Consider the following 17091-nt stretch of genomic DNA (forward strand, 5'->3'; position numbering starts at 1 on the left):
CATTCTCCATCCTAATGTAGAATTCCACCATATTATGGTCACTCTTCCCCAAGGGGCCTCGCACAACGAGATTGCTAATTAATCCTCTCTCATTACACAACCCCCAGTCTAAGATGGCCTCCCCCCTAGTTGGTTCCTCGACATATTGGCCGAGAAAACATATATGACAATATTCCCCTTTAAGATATTAGTAACAGTCTTTTTACAAATTGAGACGGTCCGGGGCTTTCTGCTCCTGAGTTGATTGTATCAGTTCAACTCCAGCCTTGGGTGAGCGTTCTGAGTCTGTTATGACTGGGGGCTGGGTAGCTGATCTGATGGGAGTGGCAATGACCATGTCAGAGATTGAAAGTCCAGATTCATTGATGACAGCGGAGTCCTCTGATGACTGAGGGTAGGTTGGTTGGTCACTGATTGTGTCTTCCTCAGACTGTTCCGGTTCATCCATGTGCCGCAGCTTTATCTGATCAACATGTTTCCTGCATGTCTGCCTATTCTTGAGATTAACGATAAACACTCTGTTACCCTCCTTGGCAGTAACAGTACCTTGACCATAATTCAGTACATACACAGGATCGTTGACAGAAATGTCGCGTGACACGGCAGCGCGATCATGATACCACTGCTGACTTTGACGTCTGTATTCAACACGACGTTCAAGTCAGGGTGGACAAGAGAGAGCTTGGTCTTGAGACCTCTCTTCATCAATAGTTCAGCAGGGGGACCCCGGTAAGCGTGTGGGGTCTTGTCCTGTAACTAAGCAATATGCATGACAAGCGAGGCTGCAGTGAACCTTGAGTTACACGTTTCATACTCTGCTTGATGGTTTGGACCACACGCTCTGCTTGACCATTGGATGCGGGTTTGAATGGTGCTGACCTCACATGTTTGATACCATTGAGTTTCATGAACTCTTGAAACTCCAGACTTGTGAAGCAATGTCCGTTGTCGCTTACAATGATGTCGGGCAGACCATGAGTGGCAAACATGACACGAAGGCTCTCAACGGTAGAAAGAAATTTGGTAAGAAAAAGTCAAGGTGACTGGCTGACTGGCTATGTACAAAGACAAATAAGATGTAAACAGAAATGTTTCTCTACATTAAAGCCATTTAACATTCAAATAAATAGGTTTGAATACAAAGAACAACTAAAGAAAACTAAGGCTGCTATTAGATCAGCAAAAAAGCTAATGGAAAAAAAGATTGTAGTCTACTGTGGCAGTCATGGGAAGAGCTTTTTTAGTTATGTGAAACATAGAAACATAGAAACATAGAAAATAGGTGCAGGAGCAGGCCATTCAGCCCTTCTAGCCTGCACCGCCATTCAATGAGTTCATGGCTGAACATGAAACTTCAGTACCCCCTTCCTGCTTTCTCGCCATACCCCTTGATCCCCCGAGTAGTAAGGACTTCATCTAACTCCCTTTTGAATATATTTAGTGAATTGGCCTCAACAACTTTCTGTGGTAGAGAATTCCACAGGTTCACCACTCTCTGGGTGAAGAAGTTTCTCCTCATCTCGGTCCTAAATGGCTTACCCCTTATCCTTAGACTGTGACCCCTGGTTCTGGACTTCCCCAACATTGGGAACATTCTTCCTGCATCCAACCTGTCCAAACCCGTCAGAATTTTAAACGTTTCTATGAGGTCCCCTCTCACTCTTCTGAACTCCAGTGAATACAAGCCCAGTTGATCCAGTCTTTCTTGATAGGTCAGTCCCACCATCCCGGGAATCAGTCTGGTGAATCTTCGCTGCACTCCCTCAATAGCAAGAATGTCCTTCCTCAAGTTAGGAGACCAAAACTGTACACAATACTCCAGGTGTGGCCTCACCAAGGCCCTATACAACTGTAGCAACACCTCCCTGCCCCTGTACTCAAATCCCCTCGCTATGAAGGCCAACATGCCATTTGCTTTCTTAACCGCCTGCTGTACCTGCATGCCAACCTTCAATGACTGATGTACCATGACACCCAGGTCTCTTTGCACCTCCCCTTTTCCTAATCTGTCACCATTCAGATAATAGTCTGTCTCTCTGTTTTTACCACCAAAGTGGATAACCTCACATTTATCCACGTTATACTTCATCTGCCACGCATTTGCCCACTCACCTAACCTATCCAAGTCACTCTGCAGCCTCATAGCATCCTCCTCGCAGCTCGCACTGCCACCCAACTTAGTGTCATCCGCAAATTTGGAGATACTACATTTAATCCCCTTGTCTAAATCATTAATGTACAATGTAAACAGCTGGGGCCCTAGCACAGAACCTTGCGGTACCCCACTAGTCACTGCCTGCCATTCTGAAATGTACCCATTTACTCCTACTCTTTGCTTCCTGTCTGACAACCAGTTCTCAATCTATGTCAGCACACTACCCCCAATCCCATGTGCTTTAACTTTGCACATTAATCTCCTGTGTGGGATCTTGTCGAAAGCCTTCTGAAAGTCCAAATATACCACATCAACTGGTTCTTCTTTGTCCACTTTACTGGAAACATCCTCAAAAAATTCCAGAAGATTTGTCAAGCATGATCTCCCTTTCACAAATCCATGCTGACTTGGACCTATCATGTCACCATTTTCCAAATGCGCTGCTATGACATCCTTAATAATTGATTCCATAATTTTACCCACTACTGTGGTCAGGCTGACTGGTCTATAATCCCCTGCTTTCTCTCTCCCTCCTTTTTTAAAAAGTGGGGTTACATTGGCTACCCTCCACTCGATAGGAACTGATCCAGAGTCAATGGAATGTTGGAAAATGACTGTCAATGCATCCGCTATTTCCAAGGCCACCTCCTGAAGTACTCTGGGATGCAGTCCATCAGGCCCTGGGGATTTATCGGCCTTCAATCCCATCAATTTCCCCAACACAATTTCCCGACTAATAAAGATTTCCCTCAGTTCCTCCTCCTTACTAGACCTTCTGACCCCTTTTATATCCGGAAGGTTGTTTGTGTCCTCCTTAGTGAATACTGAACCAAAGTACTTGTTCAATTGGTCTGCCATTTCTTTGTTCCCCGTTATGACTTCCCCTGATTCTGACTGCAGGGGACCTACGTTTGTCTTTACTAACCTTTTTCTCTTTACATACCTATAGAAACTTTTGCAATCCGCCTTAATGTTCCCTGCAAGCTTCTTCTCGTACTCCATTTTCCCTGCCCTAATCAAATCCTTTGTCCTCCTCTGCTGAGTTCTAAATTTCTCCCAGTCCCCAGGTTCGCTGCTATTTCTGGCCAATTTGTATGCCACTTCCTTGGCTTTAATACTATCCCTGATTTCCCTAGATAGCCACGGTTGAGCCACCTTCCCTTTTTTATTTTTACGCCAGACAGGAATGTACAATTGTTGTAATTCATCCATGCGGTCTCTAAATGTCTGCCATTGCCCATCCACAGTCAACCCCTTAAGTATCATTCGCCAATCTATCTTCGCCAATTCACGCCTCATACCTTCAAAGTTACCCTTCTTTAAGTTCTGGACCATGGTCTCTGAATTAACTGTTTCATTCTCCATCCTAATGCAGAATTCCACCATATTATGGTCACTCTTCCCCAAGGGGCCTCGCACAATGAGATTGTTAATTAATCCTCTCTCATTACACAACACCCAGTCTAAGATGGCCTCCCCCCTAGTTGGTTCCTCGACATATTGGTCTAGAAAACCATCCCTTATGCACTCCAGGAAATCCTCCTCCACCGTATTGCTTCCAGTTTGGCTAGCCCAATCTATGTGCATATTAAAGTCACTCATTATAACTGCTGCACCTTTATTGCATGCACTCCTAATTTCCTGTTTGATAACCTCCCCAACATCACTACTACTGTTTGGAGGTCTGTACACAACTCCCACTAACGTTTTTTGCCTTTTAGTGTTCTGCAGCTCTACCCATATAGATTCCGCATCATCCAAGCTAATGTCTTTCCTAACTATTGCATTAATCTCCTCTTTAACTAGCAATGCTACCCCACCTCCTTTTCCTTTTATTCTATCCTTCCTGAATGTTGAATACCCCTGGATGTTGAGTTCCCAGCCTTGATCATCCTGGAGCCACGTCTCCGTAATCCCAATCACATCATATTTGTTAACATCTATTTGCACACTTAATTCATCCACCTTATTGCGGATACTCCTTGCATTAAGACACAAAGCCTTCAGGTTTGCTTTTTTAACACCCTTTGTCCTTTTAGAATTTTGCTTTACAGTGGCCCTTTTTGTTCTTTGCCTTGGGTTTCTCTGCCCTCCACCTTTCCTCATCTCCTTTCTGTCTTTTGCTTTTGCCTCATTTTTGTCTCCCTCTGTCTCCCTGCATAGGTTCCCATCCCCCTGCAATATTAGTTTAACTCCTCCCCAACAGCACTAGCAAACACTCCCCCTCGGACATTGGTTCCGGTCCTGGCCAGGTGCAGACCGTCCGGTTTGTACTGGTCCCACCTCCCCCAGAACCGGTTCCAATGCCCCAGGAATTTGAATCCCTCCCTGCTGCACCACTGCTCAAGCCACGTATTCATCTGCGCTATTCTGTGATTCCTACTCTGACTAGCACGTGGCACTGGTAGCAATCCCGAGATTACTACTTTTGAGGTCCTACTTTTTAAAGAGTCAGAGAACTATCAAAGACTGTATTGGGCCACTGAAGGATGTTGAAGGACAGGTTACAAATGACTCACTAAGTATGGCGGAAATATTAAATGAGTACTTTGCATCAGTGTTCACCCTTGAAGGTGATGCTCGAGTATTAGAATTTAACAATGTTAGTTTTATCAGTAACATTAACATAGATAAGTGTATTGTTTCAGAAGGAATTAAGAACTTTAAAATAGATAGAGCAGCAGGGCTGGATGATATCCACCCGAGGGTGTTCCGGGAGCTGGGTCATATGCTGTGCGAGTCCCTGGCCTGTATGTATAATAGCTCACTGCACTCTGGAATGGTTCCGACAGATTGGAAGGAGGCTAATTTAGTTCCCATTTCTTTAAAAAGGTAACAAGGCAGGGCCGGGTAACTATAGGCTCATTAGTTAATATCAGTACTAAGTAAGATGCTTGAAAGAATCATAAGGGATGCAATATATGAATACTTGGATAGGAAGGGACATATTAGGGACACCCAACATGGCTTCATAAAAAAAGAGGTCATGTCTTACAAATCTAATTGTATTTTTTGAAAAAGTTACAAAGTTGGTGGATGAGGGAAGCCCAGTATACATTGTCTATTTAGATTTCAAAAAAGCTTTTGACAAGAAATCGCATAAGAGGCTTCCCTATAAGATTGGAGCCTCTGGTATTAGTGGAAATATATTGAGCTGGATACAGAACTGTAGGATGCAGGCAAAGAGTAGTTATAGATAGATGTGCATTTGTTTGGAGACTGGTCACCAGTAGTGAACCGCAGGGATCAGTGTTGGGATCGTTGCTTTTTACTATTTTTTATTAATGATCTGGATTCAAGGTTGGCGGCATATTTTTCAAATTTGCAGGTGATACCAAGATCTGTGCGAGTGCTAGAATAGAACTGTAGAAGAGGCTTGTCTGATTCAGGCAGATCTTAATGTGTTGGGAGACTGGGCTCAAGACTGGAAAATTATGCATATAATTCAGATAAATACAGTGTTATGCATGTGGGCAGGGAAATTGCTGAACATTCATACATTCTTTAGCGCAAGGCATTAAAGATGGTGGAGATAGAAAGAGATTTGGGCATTGGAATGCATACATCCTTAAAGGTACGTGAGCAATGCCGTACAGCGATAGCTCGAGAAAATAGAGTTTTGGGGATATCCATAAGACAATTGAGTATAAGATGAGGCGTACTGTTTTGTCCTCGTACAAGACCTTAGTCAGGCCACACTGGGAATACTTCGTCCACAGACCTCTGGGGAGGTGTGATTGGCATAGAGGGTTAGGAAAAACCAACTCCAACAGTACCCTCCTCCTGACAAAATGCTTAGAACATGGTCTTGTCATAACCAACACCTTGTTCTGTCAGGAAGACAAGTACAAGGCTTCATGGCAACAACCTCACTCCAAGCACTGGCATCTGCTAGACTACATCATAGTCCGAGCGAGGGACCGCAAGGACGTGCGCATCACCCGCGCCATGACAGGAGCTGATGACTGTTGGATGGACCACCATCTAATCCACTCTGTTATCTTCATCAATGTAGCCCCAAAACAGCAACTGAAAAAATGCCGCAGGAAAATCAACGCTGGAGCACTCAAAGACTGCTAAGAAAGCCCTATTCAGCCAACGCCTCGCTACCAACCTGATGACTCCCAGTGACCCAGAGACACAGAGTATCCACAGCGCCTGATCTGCCTCCATAATTAGCACCTGTGAAGAGATGCTCACTTACTCGACCAGGAAACACCAAGACTGGTTCGACGAGAATGACTAGTAGATCCTGGAGTTAATAAGCCGCAAGCGCAAGGCATTCTTGAACTGTAAACAGCAACACAACTCAAGAGCAAGAAAGCAGCTCTACAGACGTTTGAAGGCCGAGGTCCAACAAAAAAAACTCGTGACCTAGAGAACAGATGGTGGGTGGAGAAAGTGAAGGAGAGCCAACAACTAGCTGACAACCATGATGTACGTGGATTCTTTAGCACAGTCCAGACTACCTACAGCCCAAGCAGCCAAGGCCCTACCCCACTGCTGGCCAAGAACGGTGAGGTACTCATCAAGGACAGAAAAGCAGTCAGTGCCCACTGGAAGAAGCACTTCGAAGATCTCCTTAACCGAGACTCTGTCTTCGACGTGAGTATCCTCAACTCCATCCCGCAGCATGCTACCCGCCACCATCTCAGCACAACTCCAGCTCGGCATGAGGTTGAAAAGGTCATCAGACAACTGAAAAACAACAAGGCGTCAGGAGCAATGAAATCCGCGCTGAACCACTAAAACATGGCGGAGAAGCACTATTTATGTGAATAGATGATCTCATCTCTCTTATCTGGAAGGAGGAGAGCATGCCAGGGTATCTCAGATGCCGTAATCGTGACCATGTTCAAGAAAGATGACAAGTCCGATTGCGGTAATTACAGAGGAGTTTCCTTGCTGTTTGCCACAGGGAAAGTCATCACAAGAATCCTACTCGATCGCCTTCTCCCTGTGGCTGAAGAGCTCCTCCCAGAGTCGCAATGTGGATTCCGTCCACTAAGGGGCACATGATCTTCACTGTGTGGCAAATCCAAGAGAAATGCAGGGAACAACAGCCCCGTTCATGGCCTTCTTTGACTTCACAAAGGCCCTCGACACTGTCAACCATGTGGGATTATGGAGCGTCCTCCTCAAATTCAGCTGCCCTTAAAAGTTTGTCAGCATCCGCCACCTGCTTCATGATGACATGCAAGCCGTGATCCTGACCAACGGATCTACCACAGACCCAATTCATGTTCAGACTGGGGTGAAGCAAGGTTGTGTCATCGCACCAACGCTCTTCTCGATCTTCCTTGCTGCGATGTTCCATCTCACCCTCAGCAAGCTGGAGTGGAGCTAATCTACAGAACAAACTCCGTCACCTCGAGTAAAGATCCAAGGTCATTACATCCTCTGTCATTGAACGACAGTACACAGATGACGCTTGCGTCTGCGCACACTCGGTGGCCGAACTCCCAGCTATCGTCAACACCTTCACTGAAGCATGCGAGAGCAAGGAGCCTCACACTAAACATCTGTAAGACAAAGGTCCTCCACCACCCTGCCTCCACCACATAGTACTGACCCCCAATCATCAAAATCCACAACGAGGCTTTGGACAACGTGGGCCATTTTCCATACTTTGGCAGCCTACTGTCAACAAGGAAAGAAAACAATGATGAAGTCCAACACCACCTTCAGTGTGCCAGTGCAGCCTTTGGTCACCTGAGGAAGAGAGTGTTTGAAGACCAGGACCTCAAACCCAGCATCAAGCTCACAGAGCAGTAGTGATAACCACCCTCCTATATGCTTCAGAGACATCATCATCATCATTATAGGCAGTCTCTTGAAATCGAAGAAGACTTGCTTCCACTCTAAAAGTGAGTTCTCAGTTGACTGTACAGTCCAATACGGGAATTACAGTCTCTGTCACAGATGGGACAGACAGTGGCTGAAGGAAAGGATGGGTGGGGAGTTTGGTTTGCCGCACTCTCCTTCTGCTGCCTGTGCTTGTTTTCTGCATGCTCTCGACGACGAAACTTGAGGTGCTCAGCGCCCTCCCAGATGCTCTTCTTCCACTTGGGCAGTCTTGGGCTAGGGATTCACAGGTGCCGGTGGGGATGTTGCACTTTATCAAGGAGGCTTTATCCCAACATCGAAGCATTGACCACATTTAATCAGTTCCATTGGGCGGGCCACATCGTCCGCATGCCTGATACGGACTTGCAAAACAAACGCTCTACTCAGAGCTCCGTCACGGCAAGCGGGCCCCAGGTGGGCAGAGGAAATGCTTCAAGGACACTCTCAAAGCCTTCTTGATAACGTGCAACATCTCTACCAACACCTGGGAATCCCTGGCCCAAGACTGCTCAAAGTGGGGGAGAAGCATCTGGAAAGGCACCGGACACCTTGAGTCTCTTTGCCAGGAGCAAGCTGAAGCAAAGCGTGACCACCCAAGCACCCCACCCACCCTTCCCTTCAACCATTGTCTGCCTCACCTGTGACAGACACTGTAGGTCCTGCATCGGACTCCATCAGTCACCTGAGAACTCATTTTTAGTGTGGAAGCAAGTCATCCTCGACTCTGAGGGATTGCCTAAGAAGAATACTATGTTCAGTTTTAGTCTCCTCACATAGTGGGTAATATTGCAGGTCAGGAAAGGGTGCAGAAGAGGGCTAATTTCAAGTCAAAAGCATCTTAGTTATCAATTAGGTTAAAAGAGTTGGGACTCATTACCTTAGAGCAGCATAGACTTAGAGGGATATGATTGAAGTTTATAAGATAATGAAGAGAATAGACAGTGTTCCAGCTGACAGTTTATTTCAATGAAATAGGTTAGGCAGGACCAGGGGGTATAAATTTAAGTTGTATAAGGTTAGATGTCAGGAGGTGGTTCTTTTCAGAGAATACTAGACGTCTGGAACAAGCTGCCCTTCCATGGAGGAATACAGACTCACTGAATTCCTTCAACCAAAAGCTGGATTTGTTTCTGGCTGTGGCGGAGATTCTCTTTTACAGAAGGTAGGTACTGCAGAGAATTTAATGGCCAGAGTGATCTCCTGGACTAATTTCGATCGCCTAGATAGTTCAGAGAGGAATTTCCAGATTTTTTTCCTCCAATTGCCCTGGGTTTTTAATCTGTTTTTTGCCTATCCTTGGAGATCACGTGGTTTGGGGTGGGGTGGACTGTATATGTTGTGATACACAAGATATCACAATTGTGTGGGACAAGCTCGATGGACCAGATAGTCTTTACCTGTCCGTCATTTTTCATCTGTTCGTATTACAATAAATAATTTGAAAATTTTCCAACTTGTGGTCCAACGGATTTGAATCCAACATTTGCTTGATAAAGGCATATTTTACAATTTGTACAGTGCGCTCTGCTGCACCATTTGAAGCAGGGTGGTATGGTGGAACTTTGGTATGTTTCACATGATTTCTGCCAATGAACTGTGGAAATTTTCCTGAACAAAATTTCAGCCCATTATCTGGCACAATTTCTTCTGGGATGCCATATGAAGAAAATAATCTTTGCAAATTAGTGTTTTACTTTGTTATTTTCTGCATCGGAAACACCTCTACCCATTTCGAATGGCGATCAATCACAATGAACAATTGCTGTCCTTCGAGCTCAGCAAAATCTATATGTAACCTTTGCCACAGCCTGGGAGTCCATTTCCATGGCTGTAATAATACTTATGATGGCTTCTTACTTACTAATTGACATGTTGTAAACTGACAAATGATGTAGTCTATATCTTTATGTAGACCTGGCCACCATAAGTAACTGTGTGCAAAACTCTTGGTCAAGCACATTCCCAGGTGCTGGTCACGAAGATCTCCGAACAATTTGGACCTGAACTTATTTGGGATAACCACTCTAGCACCCCACATGATACAATCTTTATTCACTGATAATTCATTCCTACGAACGAAGTATGGATGAATATCTTTCTCTGATACCTGGTTTGGCCAGCCATTTGCGATGGAATCATACACCTTTGACATAACTGGGTCACGTTTGGTTGCTCTCCCAATCTTTTCAGCTGTGACTGGCAGTTCATCAATATATGAAAAATAGAACACTTTTTCATTATTGAGACGGGGATGGCAACCTAGATATAGCATCAGCATTACTGTAATCAACATTACTTAGATCTATCTTAGAGACAATGTTCTCAGTCTCTAATCTTTTGAGTTCTTACTCAACTTTCTCCTTGAGTGCGTATGGTACGGGACGTGGCTTGCAGTAAACTGGTCTCGCGTCCTTCTGTACTCGACACTCATCTTGAAACCTTGGACTGGACTGCCTGTTTTGCGGACCACCTTCGGATATTGCTTGATGGCATCATCCTTCAATGTAAATCTCATTTCAACACGAAAAATCTCATTCCAATCCAGCTTCAGTGATCCCAACCAATTTCTATCTAGTAAGGCAGGCTTGTCTCCTGACACTACGAAGAGAGGCAAGCTCTGAAAGTGATTCTTGTATTTTACCAGTACGGTGATACGTCCAACCATTGGGATTTCCTCTCCTGAGTAGCCTCCCAGTGGAAATCACTCAACCTGTCGAGATATAGCGATTCCGGTATTATGCTCATGGATGCACCAGTGTCGATTTCCATGGATATCCTGGTTCCTGCGAATCGCTGTGAGATAACTTTGTGCTCCTGATGATGTGTATCTCCAGAACATTCTCGTCCTGTTGCTTCTCTTCAATGCTATGTTGTCGCTAAACGATTTCTACTTATAGCAATGAACATCGGTTCATTCTTCAGTTGGTATGCCTTTGCAAAGTGCCTGGTTTTCTTGCAGAAGAAACACTCTGCCTTCACATATGGACAACTTTGAGCAATGTGTTGTCCCAGGCACTGATAGCATGACCTCAATGTGCTGTTACCTTGGCCAGTTGCTGGGGCCTTAGAGCCCAACTGCCTTTTACTTTTAACCTGCAGGCGATTCACCTCGGTTGTCTGATGACTGGAGATGGCGCGAAATTCTTGGGAGTATTGATCGGCCATATCCATCGACATAACAGTCTGACAAGCTAAATCAATAGTCAAGTTAGGGGTTGTCAACAACTTTTTTCTGATTGCTTCATTTTTCATCCCACAAACAGCATTGACACAATGCTTGGTCCTAAAAATTTCCAAAATGACAGTGAATAGATAGAAATATAGAAACATAGAAAATAGCTGCAGGAGTAGGCCATTCGGCCCTTCAAGCCTGCACCACCATCCAATAAGATCATGGCTGATCATTCACCTCAGTACCCCTTTCCTGCTTTCTCTCCATACCCCTTGATCCCTTTAGCCATCAGGGCCACATCTAACTCCCTCTTGAATATATCCAGTGAACTGGCATCAACAACTCTCTACGGCAGGGAATTCCACAGGTTAACAACTCTCTGAGTGAAGAAGTTTCTCCTCATCTCAGTCCTAAATGGCTTACCCCTTATCTTTAGACTATGTCCCCTGTTTCTGGACTTCCTCAACATCGGGAACATTCTTCCTGCATCTAACCTGTCCAGTCCCATCAGAATTTTATATGTTTCTATGAGATCCCCTCTCATCCTTCTAAACTCCAGTGAATACAGGCCCAGTCGATCCAGTCTCTCCTCATTTGTCAGTCCAGCCATCCCGGGAATCAGTCTGGTGAACCTTTGCTGCATTCCCTCAATAGCAAGAATGGCCTTCCTCAGATTAGGAGACCAAAACTGAACACAATATTCCAGGTGAGGCCTAACCAAGGCTCTGTACAACTGCAGTAAGACCTCCCTGCTCCTATACTCAAAACCCCTAGCTATGAAGGGCAACATACCATTTGCCTTCTTCACCGCCTGCTTTACCTGCATGCCCACTTTCAGTGACTGATGTACCATGACACCCAGGTCTTGTTGCACCTCCCCTTTTCCTAATCTGCCGCCATTCAGATAATATTCTGTCTTTGTGTTTTTGACACGAAAGTGGATAACCTCACATTTATCCACATTATACTGCATCTGCCATGCATTTGGCCACTTACCTAACCTGTCCATATTACCCTGCAGCCTTTTAGCATCCTCCTCACAGCTCACACCGCCACTCAGTTTAGTGTCATCTGCAAACTTGGAGATATTACATTCAATTCCTTCATCTAAATCATTAATGCATTGTAACTAGCTGAGCACTGAGCCCTGCGGCACCCCACTAATCTCTGCCTGCCATTCTGAAAAGGACCCATTTATCCCGACTCTCTGCTTCCTGTTTGCCAACCAGTTCCCTATCCACGTCAGTACATTACCCCCAATACCATTTGCTTTAATTTTGCACACTAATCTCTTGTGTGGGACCTTGTCAAAAGCCTTTTGAAAATCCAAATACATCACATCCACTGGTTCTCCCTTGTCCACTCTACTAGTTACATCCTCAAAAAATTCCAGAAGATTTGTCAAGCATGATTTCCCTTTCATAAATCCATGTTGACTTGGACCGATTCTGTCACTGCTTTCCAAATGCACTGTTATTTCATCTTTAACAATTGACTCCAACATTTTCCCCACTATTGATGTCAGGCTAACCGGTCTATAATTACCCATTTTCTCTCTCCCTCCTTTTTTAAAAAGTGGTGTCACATTAGCTATCCTCCAGTCCATAGGAACTGATCCAGAGTCGATAGACTGTTGGAAAATGATCACCAATGCATCCACTATTTCTAGGGCCATTTCCTTAAATACTCTGGGATGCAGACTATCAGGCCCCGGGGATTTATCGGCCTTCAATCCCATCAATTTCCCCTAACACAATTTCCCGCCAAATAAGGATATCCTTCATTTCCTCCTTCCCACTAGACCCTCGGTCCCCTCATACTTCTGGAATGTTATTTGTGTCTTCCTTTGTGAAGACAGAACTAAAGTATTTGTTCAACTGGTCTGCCATTTCTTTGTTCCCCATTATAAATTCACCTAAATTTGATTGCAGGGGACCTACGTTTGTCTTCACTAATCTTTTTTCTTCACATATCAATAGAAGCTTTTTTAAAGCTACAATGTACTCACTGATACCCTCGTCAATGAATTGATCTAGTGTTCCAAAATGATAACTCAGAGCCATTTCCAGGGGTTCAGGACTGCAGTGCTGGTCTAACTTGCTTTGAATCTCTGTCAGTGGCGTGTCCTTTGGCTTGATGGGAACTCGCACATTTTTCAGGGTTTCATCCACCTAGGGCCTGCTTCAGTCAGGAAATAGCCCATTTTCTTTCTAACGTTACCCGGTTACGGTTTTCATCATCGGAGACTTCGACGATAATATTTGCTGTGAAAAACATTTCTAGCTGCTCCACATACGCTCCGAAAGTCCCTCGGTCATGATGGAACTCACCCAATTGCCCTATTATTCCCACAGGCACGGTCATCTGGACTCTGGCAATATCAACAGTGTGCTTGAGATTTACCTTGTATTTTTAGCTGTTCTACAATACAAAGAACCTCTCCAAGTCTCTCTGTTGCTTGTGAGGAATGCACCAACACAACTTGCAGGTAAGAATCCAGAAATCACATCCTCATTCGACAATGTGGTATATTTCTTTACGACATCAGAAACACACATACAATATGGCTCCATTACACAAGAACTTGTCACCTTGCTGTGGGCAAATTGGTTGCCACATTTCCTACATTACAAAAGTGACTACACCTCAAAAGTGCTTCACTGGCTGTGAAGCACTTTGTGACTTCTTCAGATTTTTCTATAGCAGCTGGTTGAAGCCTATGTCTAAGAACTGTTCTGCTGACGATGCTGTTGACAGCAATACCCCAGTCTTGTGCTGTGGTGCCCGAACATCACCACTGTCATCGGAGCACCTGAATCTGTAAAATTGGTTGTTAAGCATTTTTAGTAAGTACTCCTCTGGGCATTATGTGTAGTAACATCTTGGGGTAGAAACTCAGAATCGCCCGAAACGGGTCGCGCCTACCGCTCTTGAAGTGTTTTTTCTGCTGCTGTGGATGAGGTTGCCTCTTTCATGAAATTCGGGTCTTTGCCAATTTTTTTGGAGCAGGCCAGAAGCCGGTCATAATTGGGGTGTAAGTGGAGGCGGGACGGAGCCTGGCGCTGATGACGCCATGACGCATGTGCATCACCACATCTCTCCACTTGAACAGGAGAGCTTTCACCATTTTAAGACTTTGGTCCGCTGGGCCACCAGGGAGGGTTTTGGCCGGGCCACCAGCTTGGATGGGGGTGCCAGGCTGCCTGGGGGCATAATTGACGGTCTGACCTGGCAGTCGGCCAACAAAAATAGCTGTCGGGGGCACTGCGGGGCGGGACGAAGATTTTTTCAGGTGAACTTAGATGGAGATGCGGGAGATCGGCGGTGTGCCCTTTGTTGATGCACTTCGAAGGGGCTGGCAGCAGCGGGGCAGAAGTGGTGACCACCGGAAAAAACCCCGAGGTGAATTTCGCTGACGGCGGCCATTCGACCGCAAATCAGTGGCCACTCGACTCCTCTGCTTGGCTGCCGCTTTCAGGCGGTAAGAAGCCTTTTCTGGAGGCTAAATGTCAGCCCCATTAAATGCTCTCATGAGGATTTACACCTCCCCATCCTTGGTATTTGTAGCTGAATTGTATACATGCACTTTACACCGAGTTGGCTGGAATAATAAAGATGAAAACAAGAATGTGGTAGGGCCTGGAGAACTGCAAGTTTGTTCAGTACTTTCTTTGTGTGTGCAAATTCATTAATATCCCTTTGCCTTTGTTCTGCTCAATAACAAAACAAAAGGAATGAGCAAGAGCACCTGTATTGTGCAGGACTGACATATGAGGAGAGACTGGATCGACTGGGCCTGTATTCATTGAAATTTAGAAGAATGAGAGGGGATCTCATAGAAATATATAACATTCTGACAGGACTGGACAGGTTAGATGCAGGAAGAATGTTCCCGATGTTGAGGAAGTCCAGAACCAGAGGACATAGTCTTAGGATAAGGGGTAAGCCATTTAGGACTGAGATGAGGAGAAACTTCTTCACTCAGAGAGTTGTTAACCTGTGGAATTCCCTGCTGCAGAGAGTTGTTGATGCCAGTTCACTGGATATATTCAAGAGGGAGTTAGATATGGCCCTTATGGCTAAAGGGATCAAGGGGTATGGAGAGAAAGCAGGAAAGGGGTACTGAGGGAATGATCAGCCATGATCTTATTGAATGTTGGTGCAGGCTCAAAGGGCCGAATGGCCTAGTCCTATACCTATTTTCTATGTTTCTATGTTTCTTTGTGACCGAGTCACATGATTCTTTTATAAACAGCAGTGGTTGCATTATCACCAGGTGGAGCTATATATTACAACCAGCAGAGAGGCGAGCGGCAGAGAAGTGAAGCTCACAGGAGGCACTACCCATGAAACAGGGTCTACTGGCAGAGGCTCAGTTTCCTTGACATGTCTAAACACCAGTGTGTCAGGAGGCTCACGATATCAGTGGTTATCAAATTCACCATTGCCCTCAACATTTTTGCCTTGGGATTCTTCCAGGGCTCTGGCACAGACAAAGCCAAAATCTCCCAATTGGCTGCCCAATAATCCAAAAGACAGGTGACTAATGCATTGTATGCCAATGATGATGCCAGTCAGAATGAGCGGGGACTGGATTTTGTGGCTCTGTCCTGTCTTCCATAGGTGCAGGGTACCATCGACTGCACACACATGGCAAACAAGAGTACATGTCAACTGCAGGGGCCTTCACTTCATCAATGTGCATCTGGTGTGCAACCACAACAAGATGTTTATGCAGCTGTGCACAAGATTCCCAGGCAGATGCCATGATGCTTTCATCCTGCGGCAGTCCACCCTCCATAATCTCTTCACACCTGGAGACAGAGATAGGGGGCGGCTGCTCGTTGGCTCATGTCACCCTTCAGAAACCTCAACACTGAGGCCCAGTAGTGCTACAATGAATGCTTTTCACCACCAGATTGTGCAGGGCATCAGCATGTTGAAGATGCACTTCGGTGCCTGGACAGATCTGGAGGTGCCCTTCAGTCCCCACCAGTCAGGGTCTCCAGAATGGCCGTGGTTTGTTGTACTCCGCACAACATTGCACAGCAGTGAGGTTTAGACCTGCAGGAGGAAGAAGGCAAAGAGCTCAGATCCTCTTCGGATGGTAGGAGGGGGGAGAAAGAAGAAGAAATGGAGGAGGGTGATGAGAGGAAGGAGATCAGGGCGATGCACCCTTAGCTGCTCACATTGCTACCCGGAATGCCAGAGATGCCCTTATTAATGCACAGTTGACTTAGGTTGCAGCACTGGATGCATGCCAGAAAATGCAACGGACACGCTTTCCCCTCTGCAACCCCCGTCACAATGCCACTGACACAAAGTAGTCCTACAACCAATAAACCACTCCTTAAACAACCCATTGTTCCCTGTCAATTCATCTCTTCCCATTCATCATCTAACAAAAAGCCACTTACCACCCAACACCCAAGATTGGACAAGATGGGAAAGTTGTGAAAAAGAATAACATTTATGTGAGCTAAATAAAGAACAAAAACGTATCAAAGCAACATTTTCTCAGAAACCCATGTGCATACCCTTGTGCAGCTACAATCCTTATTCTAACTTTTTCTGCTACTCCTACATAGTGCAAACTGAGTGGCTTCAGCAGAGTTAGAGGCAGGCTGCTCACATCCCTGTTCTGACCACTGTGCAGCTCGTGGCCAATGTCCTCTGGGTTTGGAGCCTGTGAGAGCTCCGCCAAAGACTGCTCCACCTGCACCTGTTTCGGGGCAGACTTGGGCATTGGGGGATGCTGCAGCATGTGGCCTACTGACTGAGAGGTGGGCTGTGAATGAGAAGTGGCAGCACTTTGAGTGGAGTCCCACTTCCATGTTCCCTTTCACCAGCCTCCCTCTCATGGGCCAGCTGCACTTTACTACTACCACTGTTCTGGTGAATACTTTGGTACAGATCA

Source organism: Pristiophorus japonicus, chromosome 1 (assembly GCF_044704955.1).
Source record: "Pristiophorus japonicus isolate sPriJap1 chromosome 1, sPriJap1.hap1, whole genome shotgun sequence".
In the NCBI taxonomy this organism is placed as follows: domain Eukaryota; kingdom Metazoa; phylum Chordata; class Chondrichthyes; family Pristiophoridae; genus Pristiophorus; species Pristiophorus japonicus.